Here is a 19,964-nt window from a genome sequence, read left to right on the forward strand (position 1 = left end):
TCAGTCAGCGTCAGACGGTCCAGAGTCCAGAGGACCTCATCAGCCGGTGAGGGCAGGAGGGTAGCAGCGCTCTGTTAGAGCAGGAAGGAGCCCTGTTAGAAGGCCCAGCAGGAGGCCAGGGTGCTGGGAGGGGTTCTCGGTGTGCTGAGGATGAAGCCCCGGAACAGGGCACGCAGGTGGTCAGAGGTCGGAAAACAGCCCTGCTGTGTCCTAATCACCGGGCAGCGGCCACAGTGCCTCGCCGAGGAGGAGGGGTCTGTTCCCAGGTCTAGTCGTCGGCTGTAAGGTCCTGTGTGTTCTGGCTGGTTTGTCCCCACAGCACTGAGTCAGTACCACAGGCACTGCCTTCTCTTTCAGAAGGAAAAGGGTAGTTTAGAACCAGGGTGACTGAAGGCAGGGGGATGAGGAAGACAGCCTTCAATCAGGGCTGAAGCTTCTTGAGTTTCTTTTGTCCAAATAGTAGGTTTGGTCTGATCAGCCTTCAGGAGGGAGTACAGAGCTGGGCCATGGCAGAAAAATCTGAGTCCAGATTCCGCAGAACCCTGGCCATCCTGAGAAACTCTCAGTTGGCTGTTTGCTTTGGGGTGAGGAAATGTTAGGAGACCCTCGGTTTTATATGTATCTAACAGCGGCCATGTTCAGTAACTAAGTGGCCTGAACATCTGACTTTAGGTTTACAAAACTGGAGTTTTTCTCTTTGACACCTCATGTCCCCGTTCTGCAAGTTCTCAGAGAAAATGGAGGGTACCCTCCAAGACTGCTTCTGCCAAAGGAGGGCAGTGAATATCATCCACAGGCTGTGGAAGGGAAGAATCTGGAGGGAAGGGGACTTCAATCTTTAAATTCTGCAAAAAAAAAAAAAAAAAATGCTGGGCTTTCAGTGTAGCCCCGAGGCACACCAGTCCCCGTGAACTGCTAATTTCCCAGGTGGAGGCAAACGCGCTTGGACTCTCAGGAGGGGAGAGTCCCTTGACCCTTGACCCCCCCTTCGGTCAGGAGGGGTGCCGAAGAAGACAGCGCAGAGTCGACCCCAGGGAAGGGGGGGCCTCAGGGGTGTGGCTCAAAGAGGCGTGGGGGCATTCGGCCCAGCTGGGTGTCGGGGCGCAGTGACATTGCTGATGGCTCTCAAGTCTTGGACAAAGCTCCAACCTCTTCCAAGCGGTTTCCAAAGAGGGTGCGCGGGGTACTGCAGGGGCTTTTACATGGAACAATCAACCTTGTTTATCAATTCTCCAATTACAGGCTAGATTCCTTGAACAGCCTCTGATTTCAGTGGATACTAATGAACACTTGGCAAAGGTTTTCTTTTACCCAGCTGAATCTTCAGGCCTGGTCCAGAGTGGATGGGACTCGTAGACCAAGGTTTATCAGGGATGGCGTCTAAAAGAGGGCTAGGCTCAACCATGGGGGGTTAGGATCAAAAAAGTGGAATGGCAATAGATGAGTCTCCTAGAGAATCTTGAGGTTTAGGGTCTCCTTGGAGACGTAAAAATATTTCCACCTTTGGAGAGAAGGAAAGGTGATCTTTATAAGCTTCTAGGAAATCTTTCTAGTAAATCTCTCCCTAATAGGTGGATAGGGCAGGAGGTATTGGATGAGTCCCTTGAATCAGTCATAATAAAAAAGGACTGGATGGTGGATGGATGGATGGAAGGAAAGATAGGTGGACTGTGGATGAATGGATGATGGATGGATGGTGGATAAAATAATTCTCCTGTTCCTTTCCTCTATGGAAGTCAACTAATCATATTTCTAAGCTGCCTTTTACACCAAAGGCAGCTTTCCCCAATCATGATCCAAATAATTTTTCAAAATATTACTAGCAGTCAAACAATTTTGACCTGCCTTCTTCTATGTTTATACTTAGTTAAACCACTTAACAAAGATCATCACTCAAGTACAATTATATTTCTTCTTGAGAAATGATGTCACTAAACTCAATAAATATTTGTTGAACAAATATCAAGATGTACTTTCTGAAACAGTTGAAGCCATTGACTGGCAAATAAAAAAATGTTAAATGTGGCCCTAAACTCTGAATAACCTGTTTTACAATCTCTCAGAGGGAAAGCTGGTTGTGCCAGAGCATGAAATTTTGAGCAGTGGGTCCCCAAATGCTTTAAGAACTTTTCTAATTGCACGTTCATTATGAACACAGTTAAACTCACAGCACTCACGTTTAACTAGGGAGCACGTGGAGGTTGCAGCCGCCTGGGCGTCCGTGTGGACTTACGCCCTGAGTCGTTCAAGCCCAGAGTCCACTTCAGAGGCTGCACAGTCTGAGAGCTGCCATGATGGACGGGGGGGCAGGACATCCTCCTCCAGGGAGGAGGAGAACCGCCTCCTGCCTGGGACCCGGGGCCACTCCGGGTGAGGCCAGCCCTCCCCAGTTTCCTGCACAAGCCTGTCTTCTGTTTGGGGCCGAACACTGTGCTCACAGTTTTTAGCTCCAGGGTCAGCGTCTTGAAGAGACAGAGTTAACAGTGCTGCAAGAGCTGCCCCACAGAGGAAAGTACATCAAAGCAGATGCTGGGCAGTGAGCCTCTTCCTGGGGTCGGGGGGCTCTGGGGTGCGGAGACCATGTTGGCAAATCCGGACACTCTGCATTTTTCCTCCTCCTGGATCCGTGGGAAGACCTGGCCATCTGAGGCCTACAGCTGAACAGGCTTGGGTCAGTCACGTGTCCCAGGGCACAGAAGCTGGTGGGACAAGCTTGAGAAAGGAAGCCAGCTCCCTCCAGGGGTGCCAGCCTCCAAGGGCCCCTCCCCGGCCCTCAATTCCAGGAGAGTGATGTGACAATTAAGAGACTGAGGCCGAGGACCTGCAACAGGAGGGGCACCGCCCATCCCCCATGTCGGTCCCTTTTATTTTTGCAACTTCAGGTTTGGGTACTCAGCAAGATTCTCCGTGCAGAGACATCACCATCATCTGTGGTACATACTGAGCATCTCTCAGGATGTTTCACTGAACAGACAAACGAAAGGACCTTCATCCTTGAAGAGTCTACAGGGTCGGTCGCAGTGCCTGCCTCATGCCCTGGGAGATCCCAGGAGAATTTATTTTACTCAGCCCTTAGTATGCGGACTCTCAGATTCTTCACAGCTTTCCATTAGTGTAAACAAGAAAGCCATCAGTGTCCTGGTGTGGAACTTTGGGAGCAGAAATTAGCCTAATCTGGGGCAGCTGCATAGCTGTTGGCTCTCCCCTTGGGCTCATCAGCTTCCCACTTGGTGCCCTTTCTCTTAGATGCTCGATAAGGATTCTGGAAGGAAGGTCCTGGCAAAATACTCCCCCTCACGGTTTCCATCTGCACTTGCAAACACTTCTGTGGCGTCATCCCTGGACGATATCCAAATGAGCATGTAAGAGGTAATTGGAAGTAAACACAATTGATCTTTCTGGTGTTTGGCATCCAGCAGCCCTTTCAGAAAAATTCTGCACAGTGTGATCTGAGACCCCCGAGTTGGTCCTGGGGGTTGAGGTGGGGGGCGAGGGTGCTGCACAGAGAAGGCCCCCGCAGGGCCCTGGGAAAGGCATGTCCTTCACTCCCCACAAGGTGGGAACCCCGCAGAGGGGGCCAGGCCTCAGTGCGCTGGAACTTGGTCTTCCCGTGCACCTGGGGTGGCCTGCCCTTCTTGCCGCACTCCTGCCCTATCAGCCCTTTGTCCTGAGAGCTGGCCACATGCTGACCCTTTGCCGATGGGGCCTAATTCTTCAGTGAACAGCCGCCACTCCAATGAAAATCATTTGTCTTTATCGCTGTGGGGTTCTCCTGGCTTCTATAATATCCACCGGATTATCAACTGGACCACACCGTGTTGCCATCCACGGCACTATCCTGCCATCGCCTGGGGTCACCCTTCACAAGGTGCTATATATGTCCAAGGGTCCCCACCATGCGAGAACATGTTTCTCCATGTGGTACTTGGCCCCAGAAACACTGAAGCCAGTTTTACAATCTTCTGTTATAAATGTTCTGTCATTATAAAAGATGAATTCAAGTTAATGAACCTCAAGGTGTTGGTTAAGCCATCAAGTGGGGACATGCTTTACCCTTGCTGCGACCATACCAGAAACAGCAGCATCTGGTTATTTAGTGCCCAGCACCAGAGAGACACATTGGACCATAAATATAAGACTTCAGGCATATGTAAGGTACTCCTGCAACTCAACAACCAAAATAAAAAATGTGCACTGTGCACTTAGTCACTCAGTTGTGTCCGACTCTTTGTGACCCCACAGACTGGGGCCTGCCAGGCTCCTTGGTCCATGGGATTCTCCAGGCAAGAACACTGGAGTGGGTTGCCATGCCCTTCTCCAGTGGATCTTCCCGACCCAGGAACTGAACCAGGGTCTCCTGTACCGCAGGCGGATTCTTTACCAGCTGAGCTACCAGGGAAGCCCTAAATTCAAAAATGGTACAATTCAAAAACAGCAAAGGTCTTAAGTAGACATTTCTCCAAATAAGGTAAACAGACAGCCAATGGGCACATGGAAAGAGTCTCAACATCACTCACTAGAGAAACACAAATCTAAACCATAACGAGACACCACCTCACACCCATCAGGGTGACCCTTGTCCAGGAAAAAACAGAAAATAACAAGTGTTGGGAAGGATGTGGAAAGACTACAACCCTGGTGCACTGCTGTTGGGAGTGTAAAACGGCGCAGCCCTCCCACAGGACACAGTGTGCTGGTTTCTCTAAAAGTAAATGCAAAATTACCCAGAATAATTAAAAGCAGGGTCTCATAGAGACATTTATACACTCATGCTCACAGCAGCATCACGCATCACTCATCGTAAGTAAAACATAAGGAGCAACGCAAGCGTACAGCACAGATGATGGGTCATCAAAACACGATCCTGACACACGATGGGATATCATCTGGCCTGTGAGGGGGAGCAGATCCGGACACCCGCTACAGCACAAATGAAGCTTGCAGACGCTACGCTCAGTGAGATAGGCCAGACACAAAAAGACAAACACTGTGTGCTTCTGTCCATGGGAGGGTCCCTGGAGGAGTCAGACTCACAGGAGGAGGCTGGGGGAGGGGAGAGGGGAGCTAGTTTGGTGGGGACAAGATTTCTGTTTGGGCCGATGAAAGAGTTCTGGGGAGGATGGTGTAAGGGTTGCCCACCGATGTGCTGAGTGCCACTGGGCTGTGTCTTTGACACTGGTTAAGGTGGTGATTTTATGTTGTGTGCACGACGGGCTCGGGACCACGATGTCACCCGGTTTGGGGCAGGCAGGAGGGAAGCGGGTCAGGGAGGTGGGCCCAGCCCGGGGACCGGACGGCAGCAGCGGGTGCAGCCTGGAGTCCACGTGTCGGGGAGCGAGTCATGCCCTGAGACCCCGGTCCCTCCTGCTCTTTCTCGGTCTCCATCTCTCACTCCAAAGTCACGGGGCTTGAAGGGGCCAGGGTGGGGGCGTCAGGAGGCCCTGGCCCAGGAGGAGTGAGGGGTTGGCCTGGCGCGTCCGTGTCCGTGCAGTTCTGGGGCATCTTCTCAGTTCACCTACAGGAGCCCCCATCTGCCTTGGGCCCTCTGGCCCTGAAGCAGTTAATAAAAAAGACGTAATTTAACTGAGCAACATAAGAAAAGACAGAGAACACTCCCAGCTGAGTAGACTCTGCAATTTAAAGATGTCAACTGGAACCTAACAAATCCAAGATCGTGATTCCAGACAAAAGGCCGGACGGGTGCCACCCTTCCTGGGGCTGGACGAAACAAATCTGAGCCTCACCTGCCAGAACAATGGTATGAAAGAGACAGATGCTGCTCCAGTTTGAAGACAAAGGAGGTGGAAAATCAAAGAGAGGCACTTAAGTTCACAGCAGTACCGCTCCAGTGAAAGAAAACAAGTCAGCTCCGTAGAGAAGCCTGGTTACATAATAAATGGTGCTTTTCTTGCTGAGAGAGTCTGGTGTTGACGCTGAGTCCCGTGTTGACGCTGAGTCCCCACACTCCCCTCCAGCCCCGAAGTCAGGGCAGGGTGCTGTAGCCTGAAAGTGGCTCGGTGGGGACACCGCGCACCAGACCTCAGTCAACCTTCCCCGCAGGCAGAGCCCCAGCCGCCCCTCTCGGACCAGGTCAGCCCCAGAGCCCCAGGCTCCAGCCCCCCAGGCCTGCACCTCAAGCCCCCAGGCTCTGACCCCACTTCCTTGCTAGGCCCTTCCACGTTCCTTCCACCAGCACCTGTCAAGAGCCCACAGCATCCACGATATTTGCAAATATATCATTCTATAGAAAACAAAGAACTCTCTCACCCAAAGAAAAGAATGGACATTAAAGTTGACTACTCCCAGCTCCCAGCCGGTCCCAGCCTCTGGCGATCTCTTCTTGCCCCAGTCATTTAAAAGATAACTACTCCAAACAACCTTGGAGAAGAACAGTCCCTCTTAAGACAGTAGCTTTCCGCATATACACCTCTATATCCTCACTAATCTGACTGCTGCCCCTTCTCGCCTCATTAAAAGGGATCTGTTCCTGTAAACTCCGGTCTTGTTCTTTCTCCAAACCTCGCTTTCTCTAATTCCCTTACCCTACCACCTCTACAGTACCTTACAAGGAACTTCTCTAAACTTTCAGTGACTTGCAGACGGCCTGGAAAGCACACGGGTGCCAACCACACCTCCCTCCAGTTCCCCAGGGGCAGCCCAGGGCTTGGCCAGGTCAGGGAAGTGTGTGTTTGGGGGACCCTCTGCCCCACCTCCAGCCGTCCCGCTGGGAGCCGAGCCACTGAGTAAAGTGACCTGTTCCCATTTAAGCAAAGTGCCGGTGCCACGCTGCACGTGGGAGCTGCTGTCTCAGGCGAGAGCCTTAAGAAAAAGCCATTTCCAATAAGCCTGTCCTGCCACCATCCACCTTCACCTCAACTGACTCAGCCCTGTGATTCTGAAGGGGACCCGGGGACACAGCATGCCGCATGCGATACAAGCTGCTTCAGTGATGAGATCGCAGTTCAGAACTCATGGCAGAACGGCCACCGTCACCCTTAAATGTGAACAAGATGATGTCCTGTGGCTGAGGAAATGACCGCCTGCAGGGGGACTTCCAAGCCACCACGGGACCCACCTGCGTCTGCTCAGGACGCTGGTGAGAGATCACCACGAGGCTGGAGGCTGGAAGGCCCGGCAGGCTCCGTGTCCGGGGGGAGTTCTTTCTGGTTCACAGACGTGACCTCATAGAGGAGTTGGGGGGCCAGGGGCAGGCTGTCTGAACCTTTACAGAGGAGCACTGGCCTCAGTGTGGGGGCTCCACCCTCCCGACCCCATCACCTCTCAGAGGCCCGCCTCCAGATGCCATCCCTTGAGGTTTGGTTTCAGCAGGTCAATCTGGGGGGACACAGGCCTTCAGCCCGTGGTGTGCAGAGCTGTGTGTAGAGCCGCTGATGTCCAGAGCTGCCCTGTAGGGAGCGGGAAACGGAGCTCTGCTGTTGTGTGGGGACAGGTTAGTACGCGGGAACATAAAAGGCTGCCGCTGCCAGCCGTGAACTACGCTGGGATTCAAGGCCTCCAGGGGAGAGAAATTCAATCCAGGGCCAGAGAGGAGGCTTGATGACTAGGAGGTTTGCATAGCAGAGTTTTATTAAACTGCAAAAGAGATAGAGAAAGCTTCTGACAGAGGCATCAGAAGGGGACAGAAAGAGCGCCCCCTTGCTAGCTTTTAGCAAGGTGTTTCATACCTGTTAGCCAGCTGCCAATCAGATAAAGAAACACCTCAAGACTGAGAGAGTGCTGCCAGGCCCCTCTCCCACAGCAGGCGTTCAGAGATGGAATGGCAGAAGGGGAGTCACCTGCAGCCAGAAAACAATTGACATGAATACTGAAGAAAGGCAGTTTTCCAAGCAAATACAGTTTCATTGACATAGCTTAAGAAAATATTTCCATAAGAAAGTGCATTGGTTAGCTCAAGATCTGAGATAAAGGTAGTTCAGGAGGAACCAGGTGTCGTCATGACAACACAGGATTAAAACCGCCCCCTCTGATTTTGTGCCGGGAAGAAGAAACGTCTGCCTCCTGGAGTTTATCTCCTCCTGCCTCTCGGGGACCTCTGGCCTCCCTCCCAAGCCTGTTAACCTTCTCAGCTGCACGGGGCTGCCCACCTGAGACCTGTGCTGGACACACCAGACACCCTGCCCGGCTGCGAACCCAATGCCTGCAGGCCCCGTCTCCCGAGGCCTCTTCTCTGCGCCCCGCCACCCTAAACCTTCCGTATTTATGAGCATGAATTACTTTTATAACAGAAAACAGTAAACCATTTTTAAAATAAGTTACAATCATCAAGAAAAAATCAGCTTCATAAAGAAGTCTGGTTATATAATCAAATGGTAGGTTTCTCGCCAAAACAGTCAGTTGGGGCTTTTGTGCAAGAGATTCCCCTTCCAATGTTAATATTCTGAAATCCAAAAATACTTGATTTCCCATAATCAGAAGACTCCATGATCCTTATAAAACACTACTGTGCAAATTAGGATTATCATTTCTGGGCGATGGAAAAATTAACTGGGGACATCAGTTTTTAATATTTGTTGTTAATCTAGGATAGAAATGCCTTTAATTTGGGATTTCTCTTCCAGCAGCTAATTTTAGATTAGCTGTTAGAGTGAATGCTTCCCCATGGAGACAGTTTATGTTTATACCAGCTGACAGGAAGCTTCATCTCAGAGCCAGGAGGGACCAGAGCTGATGTAAACATTTGGAGCCATTTTTAATACAGAGGTTTCTATTATTCTTAATAGAAAAGAGCATACTTCAAATAGTAACAACAAAATCACCAACATGAACATTTTCTCTTCGAGATTTGTGGCAGTTGTCTTGGCCCCTAAAGAAGGCCCTGACTTCCTCTTTCAAATCCCATTTCATTTCCCCCCTTCCCCCCCCCCCCCCCCCCCCCCCACTATTATGTTTTCAGAGTAAACTCTCTGACGTTTCCGGCCATGCAAGTGAAAAAACCAGTGTAATTGACTGGTCATCCTTGAGAAATGTGTAGACCCCAGCTTCCTGAACAGAGTCCCCAAATGCTGCATCTCTGAGATGTCAGAGGTGACATCTCATGATGTCATGAGGGGGCAGTGATGGGGAGGAGCGGAGGAGGGTGGGGGCGGGGTCCTGTGGTTCAAGGAATTTTCCCTTGTTTCTTATTAATGGGCCCTTCACACTTGGGTCCTATATGCCGGTGTACATACAGCTACGTGTTGCTTCCTTGTTTATTCCTTGACTCCCTGCTAGAGACTCACCCTCCACAGTCACTCTCGGGAAGCCCAAAGTCAACAAGCTCTTTGTTTTTAGCCCAACTTTTCCAAATGCACTGTATTCCATTGCCTCTAAGTAGCCATTGGCTGAAAACGTAAGACCAGTTTGTGTGCTAAGGAAGTAAAAGAGAAGAAATAAGCAGTGTTAGGTAAAATACGCCATCATGGCTTTGAGTTACAAGGCGCTGTTGTTGTGATGTTCAGTCACCAAGTTATGTCCGGTTCTTTACGACCCAACAGATTTCAGCAGCCCAGGACTCCCTGTCCTTCATCATCTCCCAGAGTTTGCTCAGATCCCTTGTGGCTCAGTTGGTAAAGAATCCACCTGCAATGCAGGAGACCTGGGTTCAATCCCTGGGTTGGGAAGATCCCCTGGAGAAGGGAAAGCCTACCCACTCCAGTATTCTGGCCTGGAGAATCCTATGGACTGTATAGTCCACGATCACAAAGAGTCGGACATGACTTGAGTGACTTTCACTGTCACATGTCCAGGAAACATTGCGACTCTAAAAATGTTATGATGCTCTAATGAGCATATTAGGGCCTGTTGACCTCTGATCCCTCTCCAGGCACATCGGCTACCTGCAGCCACCAGGCACCCCCCGCAAAAGTCAGTGGTGTGAACAGTCCAGATTATTTGCTCAGACTCCACAATCTACACTGTGGGCTCAGTGGGGGATTCCCTTGCCCACTCCAGGGCCCTTCTCTCAGCCACCGACAGGGGCGCCCCACAGAGATGGCTGGTCACAGACCGTGCTCCCTCGTGCGTCTGCTGGGCAGGCTGGAGGAGGTGCGCTCAGGGCCCTTTGCTGTGGTCTCAGGGCTGCGAGCCGTCAGACGATGGAGGCCTAAGGTGCCGTGAGAACCAGAATGAAAGGCACCGCATCCGAAGGACGTCCAGGGCCGCTGGAGGTCAAGGGGTGTGGAGGGAGAACAGCTTGAGGAGACCCCAGGCCCGAGTCTCGCTCCTCGGCCCCTTGGTGACCCCTGAAGTGCCCTGAGCTCCCCTGGGGGAGTCCAAGGGCAGGGGGGGAGGGATCCTGGAGACTGACGAGCCGAGCAGACAGCCTCCACCCTGGACCCCGGAGCGTGGTGTCCGAGTCTCTGCAGGCTCAAGGCTGGGGCTGACTCTCCACTGAGATCCTGGCAGAGACATGACTCACAGCCAAGAGCCAAGGGGAAACTGAAACAGATCCGTCCTAACCGGCAGTGAAGCCAGCCTCCATGAGCTCAAGGCCCTCCAGCACACAGCCCAGAGTTTCCGAGGGCGTTGGGGGAAGCCAGCTCCAGGAGGTGTTCCTCACAAGGCCAGAGACGCAGCAGAAACAGGAACACTGAGTCTCAGCTAAAGGCCAGTCAATAGGAGGAGACCCACCAATGAGCCAGTGACTAACCAGTAAAGGGGCGTTAAAATAGCTACGAAACACGTGCTGAAGAGTCTGTAGGTAAAGGATATACACAAGGAGCAGGAACTTTCAGAAGAGCTTTAGAAACTTTTCTAGAAAGATATTCTAGACATGAAAAGTATAGTATTTAAAGTAAAAAAAGTCATTGATTGGGATCAACATTAAACACATCAAAATAAAATATTTGTGAATTTGAAAACAGGTCAATTTAAAAAAAAGGTTTATTAAAAAGTGAAGAAAACCCAAATGACCTATGGACAATATCACGTGGTTTACAGACATGCAGTTGGAGTCCCAGAGCAAGAGAAGGGTGGCCATAAAAATTACTTAAAACAAGTGGTGAGAAAAGGATATTTAATGAAACTTGCTAAAGATGGTAAGGGTTTGCCCAGAGGAGTGAACAAGAACCCTCTCCAATGGACGGCTCCCCCAGCCCAGGAGGCCAGCAGAAGTCCCGTTAAAGGGCATCTTTATCTTAGAGTTTCCCCCATTTCTGGGTCACTGTTTGCTATTCTGCTGCTGTGACAACACCCAAACTCTGGATTCCTTTTCTCTAATAAGCAGATCTTTCATGCATGACCCCAAGTCAGGAGACACCAGAGGATCCCCTCTTCTATTTTCCCACAGTAAGTCACTGTACTCGGCCACCACTTACTTGAGTTACTTACCTCTCACTCACCCATGCACCCAGCTGTCCTTCAGAACTGACTCAGAACAAGGCTCACATGTATTCCACTCTTAACCTGTGCCAGGAACTGTGCTAAACGTGCCACGTGGAAGGTAAATAAGTGCATTAAACCTGCCGGCCCTCTATGCAGGGACATCATCACAGCCTCTGTGCCAAGTGGGAGCCCAACCAGGCCAGGAGGGGTCCCTGGTCTAAACACCGTCTGAATCCGTCCTTCCCGCAAAATCCGAATGCCGGAGCAAGACAGAAAACAGGCCGAAGCAACCATGCACCTAACTCCCCAGGCCTGCTTCCCTTTAAGAAGGCGACTGGGGCAGTTTGTGTGTCCAGTGGTGTCAGAGAGAAAGAAACATGGGTTGGGGTCAGGGGCCACTGTGCGATGTGTTCTGTGGGAAGTCACGTGAGACACCCCATCACAGACACACAACTCCAGGCCCTGACCAACATCTGACCTCGGAGAAGACGCCTAAGGAGCCCCCGGGGCCTTCTGGGAACCTACTCCTGTCTCTTTTCCATTCCTTCTGTGTTTCAGGCTGTTTCTAAAACTCGAACAAATAAGCAAAACTTCTAGAGTTTGAGAGTGTGAGGAAAGGCTGTGCCCACCCCACCTGCGGTGAGCGGACCTGGGAGATGCCTCCCCTGGGGGACAAAGAGGGCCCCGTGGAAAGCAAATAGGGGTCAGTGGCTGAAACCAGGAGGAAAGGTGGCCTGAGAGGCCATGGAGGGACGAGCTTGGGGCACGTCGGCTCCAAGAAACCCTCCACTCCCCCCGCCAAGCCCTTCCTCCCACATCCTGGTTTCTGCAGGTGAGTGCTCCACCCACACCCCACTGGAGGCTCACGGGAACCTCTCTGTGAGACGGTTGCTTCTCCATCCTTTGCGTAATAGGAGGGGCTGGATTGAAAGTAAAATAATCGCCCCTTACAGTGCTGAAGAAATGGATTTGCCCTCCCAAACAACAAGTATAAAGGAGGTTTAGAATAATATCCGTTCATAAGTCCCAGATTATTTGCATATAAATAAATGCACAATTAATTCAGCAGAAAAGAGGTTCTAATATTGATAGATAAAGAAAACTTCAGTCACCCAATTATCTAGAATAGGGCAAACAATGTAGAAGACGCTTTCAGAAGAAGCGGAAGCCGAGTCTGTGATGAGCCTGTGATGAGAAGAGGTTGTCCTGTAACACCAAGAAGGAAAGTGAGGAAGACCAGCTTCTGATAAACAGTCGTTAATAGAGCCGAGTGACCTCAGAGATCACTCTTCCCGAGAAACTGTCACCCAGACTTTTGGGAATTCCCAGGGTGGCCCCCTCTGAGCCCACGGATCAGAGACCAGCGCCTCTATAAACCCTGCAGGGGAGAGAGTATGCACTCCCACACACATGGCTGCAAAACAGCAGGAGAGGCGTGCCGCCTAACCAGAAAGACAGCAGCAGAGACGCCCTTGACCCCTACTCCCACCGTCGGCGGGAAGGGCGGCGTTTTCCCTCCCTGCGCCCCCTTCCCACTCTCAAGAGCGCTGGGTGGGAGGGTGAGGTCGTCACAGATTTGACACTTGGGACCCTGCAGTCAGCTCAGTGCTGCTTTGCACACAAATTGAGGCAATCTAAGCACAGAAGTTTCCCTCTGCGGGGCTGGTGAACAGGGTTTGGGGAAAGAGCCTGCTGGTCAGGTTCCACCTTTTCCTGGAGGCAACCTCCTCTAACTTTTGCTTTTCCTCTGATGCCCTCTTCAGGGTGTTTGTGAAAAGTGCCCCGAATCTAAGGCCTCTCGGTGAGTCATGCTCCATCTCTGGGCTATTGATACGGAGCTGGGGCAGCTGCCAGACCTGGGGTGATGAGGGGATGTGCACTGGCCACCTCGGCCGGTCTCTGGACCGGCTGGGTCTGGGGGAACCGTGGCCACCCCAGGAGACAGACAGGTCCTAGTTGGAGCCTGAGTCACCTGTGCATGAATTCTCCCATTTGCTCCGTGGGGCACAGATGTGGGTGAGCTTGCCGGAGCCCCTCCTTTAGGTTACGGGAAGGAAAGAGGCATCATGCGTGTGCAGGTCCAGTGAGAGGCCCCTTGTGAGGCCCAGGGCGCCGTGCTCATAACAGGAGAGGCCTGGCCCCCCGCCTGGCGGGACGGGCCCCTCCCTGGGGGCCCCCGGCCTCCGCCCAGGGCGGCCTGTGGTCCTGCGTGGAGGAGCCCGGCTGGACTTCCCTCGGGGGAGAGGGTTGAGCTCACCTTGCAGCAAGTCTCCGAGTGTCACACAGCACTCAGCTTGTCCTGGGCCCACAGGACGCTGGTCTTGTGAGTCCTAACACAGGCTCTCAGAGTCAGAAGGAAGCTCCACTCCTCTGCACCGCGTTCAGTGTCTCGGGTTTCACACGGGGACAGTCGCTGAAGGCCAGGCCCACAGGAGTCGGCAGGAAAGTCTCCGGTGACCAGGACCAGCCCAGAGGAAGTGTAAGCGGTCCTCAGTGTGGCAAGAGCTGCCACACTTTACACACCTCATGTGTAAATGTTTGTATGCTTACACATTTTGTGGGTAAACATTTGTATGCTTACACATTTTGTGGGTAAACATTTGTATGCTTACACATTTTATGGGTAAATGTTTGTATGTTTACACATTTTATGGGTAAATGTTCGTATGCTTACACATTTTATGGGTAAATGTTCGTATGCTTACACATTTTGTGGGTAAACATTTGTATGCTTACACATTTTATGGGTAAATGTTTGTATGTTTACACATTTTATGGGTAAATGTTTTCACAAGAGGTGAGGGGACCTATGGGGCTGGAAGTGGTTACTGAACAGGTTTTGGGGGCTGGGATTTGGATACGTACATGTCACCCACCCAATTATCCCGCACTTTCTGAGCGGGTTAGGCCAAGGAGCTGATGGGAGCAGACAAGCCGTGAGGCTGCGTCTGAGCAACACGGTGCCCCGGACGCCAGCAGCCACTGGAGGCAGAAGCAGGACTCTAACCAGGGGTCCTGGAGCCCCAGTGAGCAGGGAAGAGCGCCTATGTCTGGGTCTCCCGTTGGCAAGAGGTGAGGTGATGCCACTGGGTTCTCAGAGGACAGGCACAGATTGCCCCGCAGCCACAGCACTTGCTCTGCGGTGATGTTTCTGCAATCAAGGTGCATCTCAGAACCAACACCAGAGGAAATCAGGCAGACACGCGCTCACACTCGCAGCCCGGCCCCGTGGCCTAGCGGGCTACAGCTCCCTGCTTGTCATACCACACACAGCGAGACCATAATTTCAGTTTCAGTCCCTAATTATGACTTCAAATAGTTTCAAAACTTCTTCAGTCTGAAGCATTAAAATAAAAAGTTAGTGGGCACACCACTGACTGTGCGCTGATGGCCAAATGGCAGGGAAAGCCGGCACCCAGCTCTTCCCAGCCCCACCATTCCCCTTCCCAGCCCCTCGTCTGCCGTGTGCACAAAGGCTGAGGAAGCAGATGGGACGTGCGCATCTCCTGATGCCGAGAGTCTGGCGCTGGCTGGGCTGAAGGTCCCAGGCAGGGCCGTGCCTCCCTGCACAGGGACAGGCCGTCCCCGACCCGCAGCAGGCACGCTTCTGGCTTCCCCGAGGGCACAGCACACTCCTGAGCGTGCCCTACCAGTACAGACGGCGCGGGCGCTCCTGTGGGAACTACGAGAACACTGCCCTGCATCTGGACAGATTAGCCAGTTGTTAGTGGCTCTGTTTCTTGGCTGCAGACTGAAATCTTAGCAAAGGGCCAGCTGGCCTGCAAAGCACAGTCTGGATCAGGGCAAACAGATTTGTGCAACCCACCAGAGCTTCTGGAAAACAGCTCAAAGGGCAGATAGTGCAGAGAATGGGCCAGGACTTTCTTTTAAAAATGACAGGGTTGAGCATTAGGGGACGGGTCATATTCTTGATTTTATTTCAGAATAATTATGCTTCACTAAGCCTTAACGCTGCCCCTAGATTACCTGATGCTCTATTTCTTATAAAAATAAGAGAAATGCGATTTCAATATACCCCTTTGTGACTCGTTAAAAAACCCAGACCTTTGGAAACATCTTCAAATCTTACTTTGCATCCTCACAGCTACCTTCTGAAATCACCCCAAAGCACCCACCAAGAAGAACTCAGTGTCCACTAGAATGGAGCCCTGGGTGCAACACAGAGCTAGGAACCTAGTTCTCAGTTCTTGCAGAGAGCAGAGTGCGGCCCAAAAACATGGGAGGAAGGCAGGCGCTCTCTCTGGGCCTTGTAGGAAAGGGTGGCCAGGCTCAGCGCTACTGAGGAGGCTGACCTTCTCCATGGATGGACCAAACATGTCTTAAAGGACAACATGGAAGAGGAGCAAGGGGCAGGATTTTCATCCTGACTGCATATAAATACCTCATTAAAAAGACAATGGTATAGTCACATGCAAAGAATGATATTGGGCCCCTATCTACTTCACACTATGTACAAAAATTAACCCAGAATGGATCCAATAACTAAATTTAAGAGCTAAAACTAGAATATACCTAAAAAGCATCCAGTAAGTCTCCAATTTCTTGTTAGGCAAAGCCTCTTACACATAACACCAAAAGCACAAGCAACAAAAGGAAAAAAAAAACTGGGAATCATCAAGATTGGGAAATTGTGTTACAAGGTAAACCATCAAGAAAGCGAGAAGACAACCAACAAAATTAGAGGAAATATTTGTAAATCATATATTTGATAAGAGACATATCTAAAAATAAATGAAAAACACTAGTCAACAATTTCAAAGATAAATTGCCCAATTTAAAAATGGTAAAACAATCTGAATACACTTTTCTGTAAAGGGCCGATATGTATGAATGGCCGATAAGCACATGAGAAAATGCTCAATATCACTGATCGTTAGGGAAACACAAATCAAAACCACAGTGAGACACCAATGCACACACAGGTTATAATCAGAATGTCAGATGGTGAGTGTTGGCAAGGATTCCACTCTGAGGTGCGTACCCAAGTAAAATGAAGACACACAAAAACTAGTACACAAATACTCCCAGTAGCACAACAGCCCCAAACTGGAAACAATTCAAGTGTCCAGATGATGAATAAACAAAATGTGGTACAGCCATACAATTGAATAAAAAGAAATGGAGTACTGATACAAAGAAGAATCTTGTGAACATCATTATGTAAGTGAAAGAATCCAGTCATAAAAGGCCACATAATATATGTGATTCCATTTGTATGAAATATCCAGAATGGACAAATCTATAGAGACATGAAGTAGATCCGTGTTTATCCTGGGTTGGTGGGACTGGGGACCATGGGGCGAGACTGCTATTGATGCGTGATTTCTTTCTGCAGATACAGAAATGCTCTAAAGATGGGTTTACTCGGCTGTGTTGGGTCTGCGGCACATGGGATCTTCTTGCGGTGCACGGACTATCTACTTGTGGAGGGTGGCCTCAGTAGCTCTGTGGCATATGGGGCCTCAGTTCTCAGATGGGGGATGGCACCCTCCCCCCCCTGCACTGGAAGGTGGAGTTTTAACACTGGGCCACCAGGCAAGTCCCAACCCTGGTTGGGTTGGTGGTTTAACACCAAAGCCGCTGAACTGCACGCTGTAAATGGGTAAACTGTATTATATGTGAATTGTATCTCAATAAAGTTGCTTAAAAAGTGAGAAAAAAAGACACAGGAAAGAAATCCAGTAAAACTAAAGATATTTGCCTCTGGATGGTCCAAATACAATTATCTTTTTCTTATTTACTTAGTTAGTTTATTTGTAAATCTTTTATTATTTTTTTAACCACAGAATACAGTGTGAGATTATTTGTTGAAAAACTGTATATATATCTCCAGCCCTTGGTGAGTCCTTGATGTGTGATAGGTTATATCTTTATCCAAGTAAAACTGTGAGCAAGAACCAGTAATACTGTTCAACACAATGGTGTTGAGTCCAAGCTCACTCTGCTCACTGCATTGTCATGAGCCTGACCATGAGCCATGAATCTGAGAGACGAGGTGTTGAGACAAGGAAGAGACTTTAGTCGGGGAACTGGCAGACCAAAAGGATGGCAGGCTAGTGCCTGAAAATAACCATCTTACTGGGGTCTGGACGCCAGGTTCTTTTATAGATCAGAGAGAAAGGAGCAATGAGGAACTGAAGTCAAAAGGCAGAATAGAGGGAGATGCAGTGGGGAAGCAGAGTAAAAGGGTCTTTCAGTTCAGTTCAGTCGCTCAGTCATGTCCGACTCATCGTGACCACGGACTGCAGGACAGCAGGCTTCCCTGTCGATCACCAACTCCCGGAATTTACTCAAACTCATGTCCATTGACTCAATGATACCATCCAAACATCTCATCCTCTGTCGCCCCCTTCTTTTCCAGCCTTCAATCTTTTCCAACATCAGGGTCTTTTCAAATGAGTCACTTCTTCGCATCAGGTGGCCAAAGGGTCTTTAGTCTTGCAAAATATCTCCAAGGGACTGTCCAGCCTTTGGAAGGGGCCTGTTAACCTCTTCTATTCACAAGCGGGCAGGGATGAACTGTCTCTACTTGAGCTGAACAAGGCAGTTTAGTTTACAGTCGAGCAGAGGGGCAGGGTCCTGCAGGCAAGCCACTGAGTATGATTGTTAATAATAAAAACAAACCAAAGAAACAGGTTCCAACATGGAGTCAGAACTGGCTTCCTCCCTCCAACAACTATAAGAGGATACCACCATATTTAAGAGAAGTCTTCTCTTCTAACTGTACACAAATTAAAGAATCCTGACAGATTTAGAGCTTCAGCTCAGCGCCGCTCACAAACCCCTGAGGACCTGGCTGTGCTGGGAGGTGGCTGCTGACCCAGCAGGTGGAGCCACTCCAAGGCTCAGGGCGGCGCAAGGGGCGGTTCCACGAACATCTGCAAATGTTGGGCGTAGGGTGAGGGGCAGGCGGGGGGGGGGGGGGGCTCCCCATGCAGGGAGGGGCGGGACAGGGTCTGGTGGAGGGTGGGGGGCAGACACAGGCCTCCCCGCGAAGAAAGGGATGGAACAGGGTCCGGTGGAGGGTGGGGGGCAGACGCGGGGCTCCCCACACAGGAAGAGACGGAACTGGGTCGGCGGAGGGTGCGGGACAGACGGGGCTCTGAGGAGCTCCGTACTCTGCTTTGCTCTGTCTATTGTTTCAGACCTGTCGGACACCACACCACACAACGAACTGTCTCCCTGGACCGATCGCACGGAAGGAGCAAAACCCTCAGCGGACGCAGGCGAGTGTCCAGAGGACGGAGCTCAAACCCACAGACCAGACCCTGGACCAGTCTTGTTTACGGTTTCCTGTCTTGATTGCTTATCCTCAAATCTGTGTTAAATATAAAAAAGCAACACAAGATTACAAATAGCTAGATAGAGAAGCCAAATTACCTTCAGGTACTTCAGTCCATTCAGGAAAAAAAGATGGAGGGCTAAACACTTTCAAAGTGAAGTTTTCGCACTGAAGCAGTGATGCTGATAAAGTTCTCCTTGTAAGAGATTCCTTCAGCCCCTCCTCCGGGAAACCCTCAGGGAGCCGGAGCTGGGCTGAGGCAGAATCTGGGGCTCTGACCACCAATGCGACAAGCGCACTCGCACTCCCTGGAGCTCATCCACAAGTGGGCAGAGACCCCGAGGCTGGCACTTATGGAGCAGCCAGAAGGCAACTGAGGCTAAACTTCCAACACTGTGGCCACCTGATGTGAAGAGCCAACTCACGGGAAAAGACCCTGATGCTGGGAAAGACTGAAGGAGGGAGGAGAAGGGGACAACAGAGGATGACATGGCTGAATGGCATCACCGACTCGACGGACCTGAGTCTGAGCACACTCCAGGAGGTGGTGAAGGACAGGGAGGCCTGGCGTGCTGCGGTCCACGGGGTCGCAGAGGGTCAGAGACAACTGAGGGACTGAACAGCAGCAGGAGACTTCCAGAGACAGGACCAGGGAGGCCTCGGAGAGGAAGTGGCTCTGAGCCAGCCACAGCAAGGGCCGTGCCAGCAGGCGCAGAAGGGCACAGGGCTCTAAGAGGACCATGAGCAGCTGAGGGATTTACGAGAAACGCGGGGCCCTGGGAGCCTGTGTTCTCTGCCGGCTGCCAGTTCTGGGTTTAACCCTCCTGTCACTGGCACAAAGCAGCAGCTGCTTGTGGCCCAGAAAGAAGAACAAACCCCTCCCCCCGCTGACCACTCACCTGTCACCATGTCAGTGATACTGGGTGTGGGCAGAGGCCGTCAGCCCAGGGTTCTCCTGCCCCTAAACTGCTATGATAACTGTATAGTTAAGAGAACTTATGTACTCACATCATCTTTACACAAAGCTGTTAACACTAAAGCATAAAGCAAACGTGCCTCAGTAGACTTTCCATTTCCAGTAGAAGAAGCGCAAGAAAGTCCTAAGAAAACACAGTGGGAGGTCATTTCACTGGAGTCAGGTCTTTAATTCAAACCAGTGAATATGTCATTTTATAAAAGACTAAGAAAACTGTTCACTAAAATATATTTTCATTTGGAGTGTTTAAACATCTCATGATAAATTTTACAAAGCTGTTTTGAAGACGAGTAGAAATATCCTTGGAAAACAGTGTCCCATACGGCTCTCTGCTGCCTTTGCAGTTCAGTATACACTAAAAGA

The 19,964-nt window shown here is 50.7% G+C and overlaps 1 long non-coding RNA gene across 1 annotated transcript; it reads right to left on the reverse strand.

Annotated features, from left to right (window-relative positions):
• Positions 1 to 6,148: 6,148 nt before the first annotated feature.
• On the reverse strand, positions 6,149 to 13,407 carry LOC110132703 (uncharacterized). Its single transcript, XR_002312571.2, has 3 exons — positions 9,240 to 13,407; positions 7,686 to 7,796; positions 6,149 to 7,406 (listed from the first exon to the last, which is right to left on the reverse strand). It is a non-coding gene; the product is annotated as an uncharacterized lncRNA (long non-coding RNA).
• Between the last annotated feature and the right edge of the window lie 6,557 nt (positions 13,408 to 19,964).

Source organism: Odocoileus virginianus, chromosome 1, assembly GCF_023699985.2.
Source record: "Odocoileus virginianus isolate 20LAN1187 ecotype Illinois chromosome 1, Ovbor_1.2, whole genome shotgun sequence".
NCBI classification, from domain to species: domain Eukaryota; kingdom Metazoa; phylum Chordata; class Mammalia; order Artiodactyla; family Cervidae; genus Odocoileus; species Odocoileus virginianus.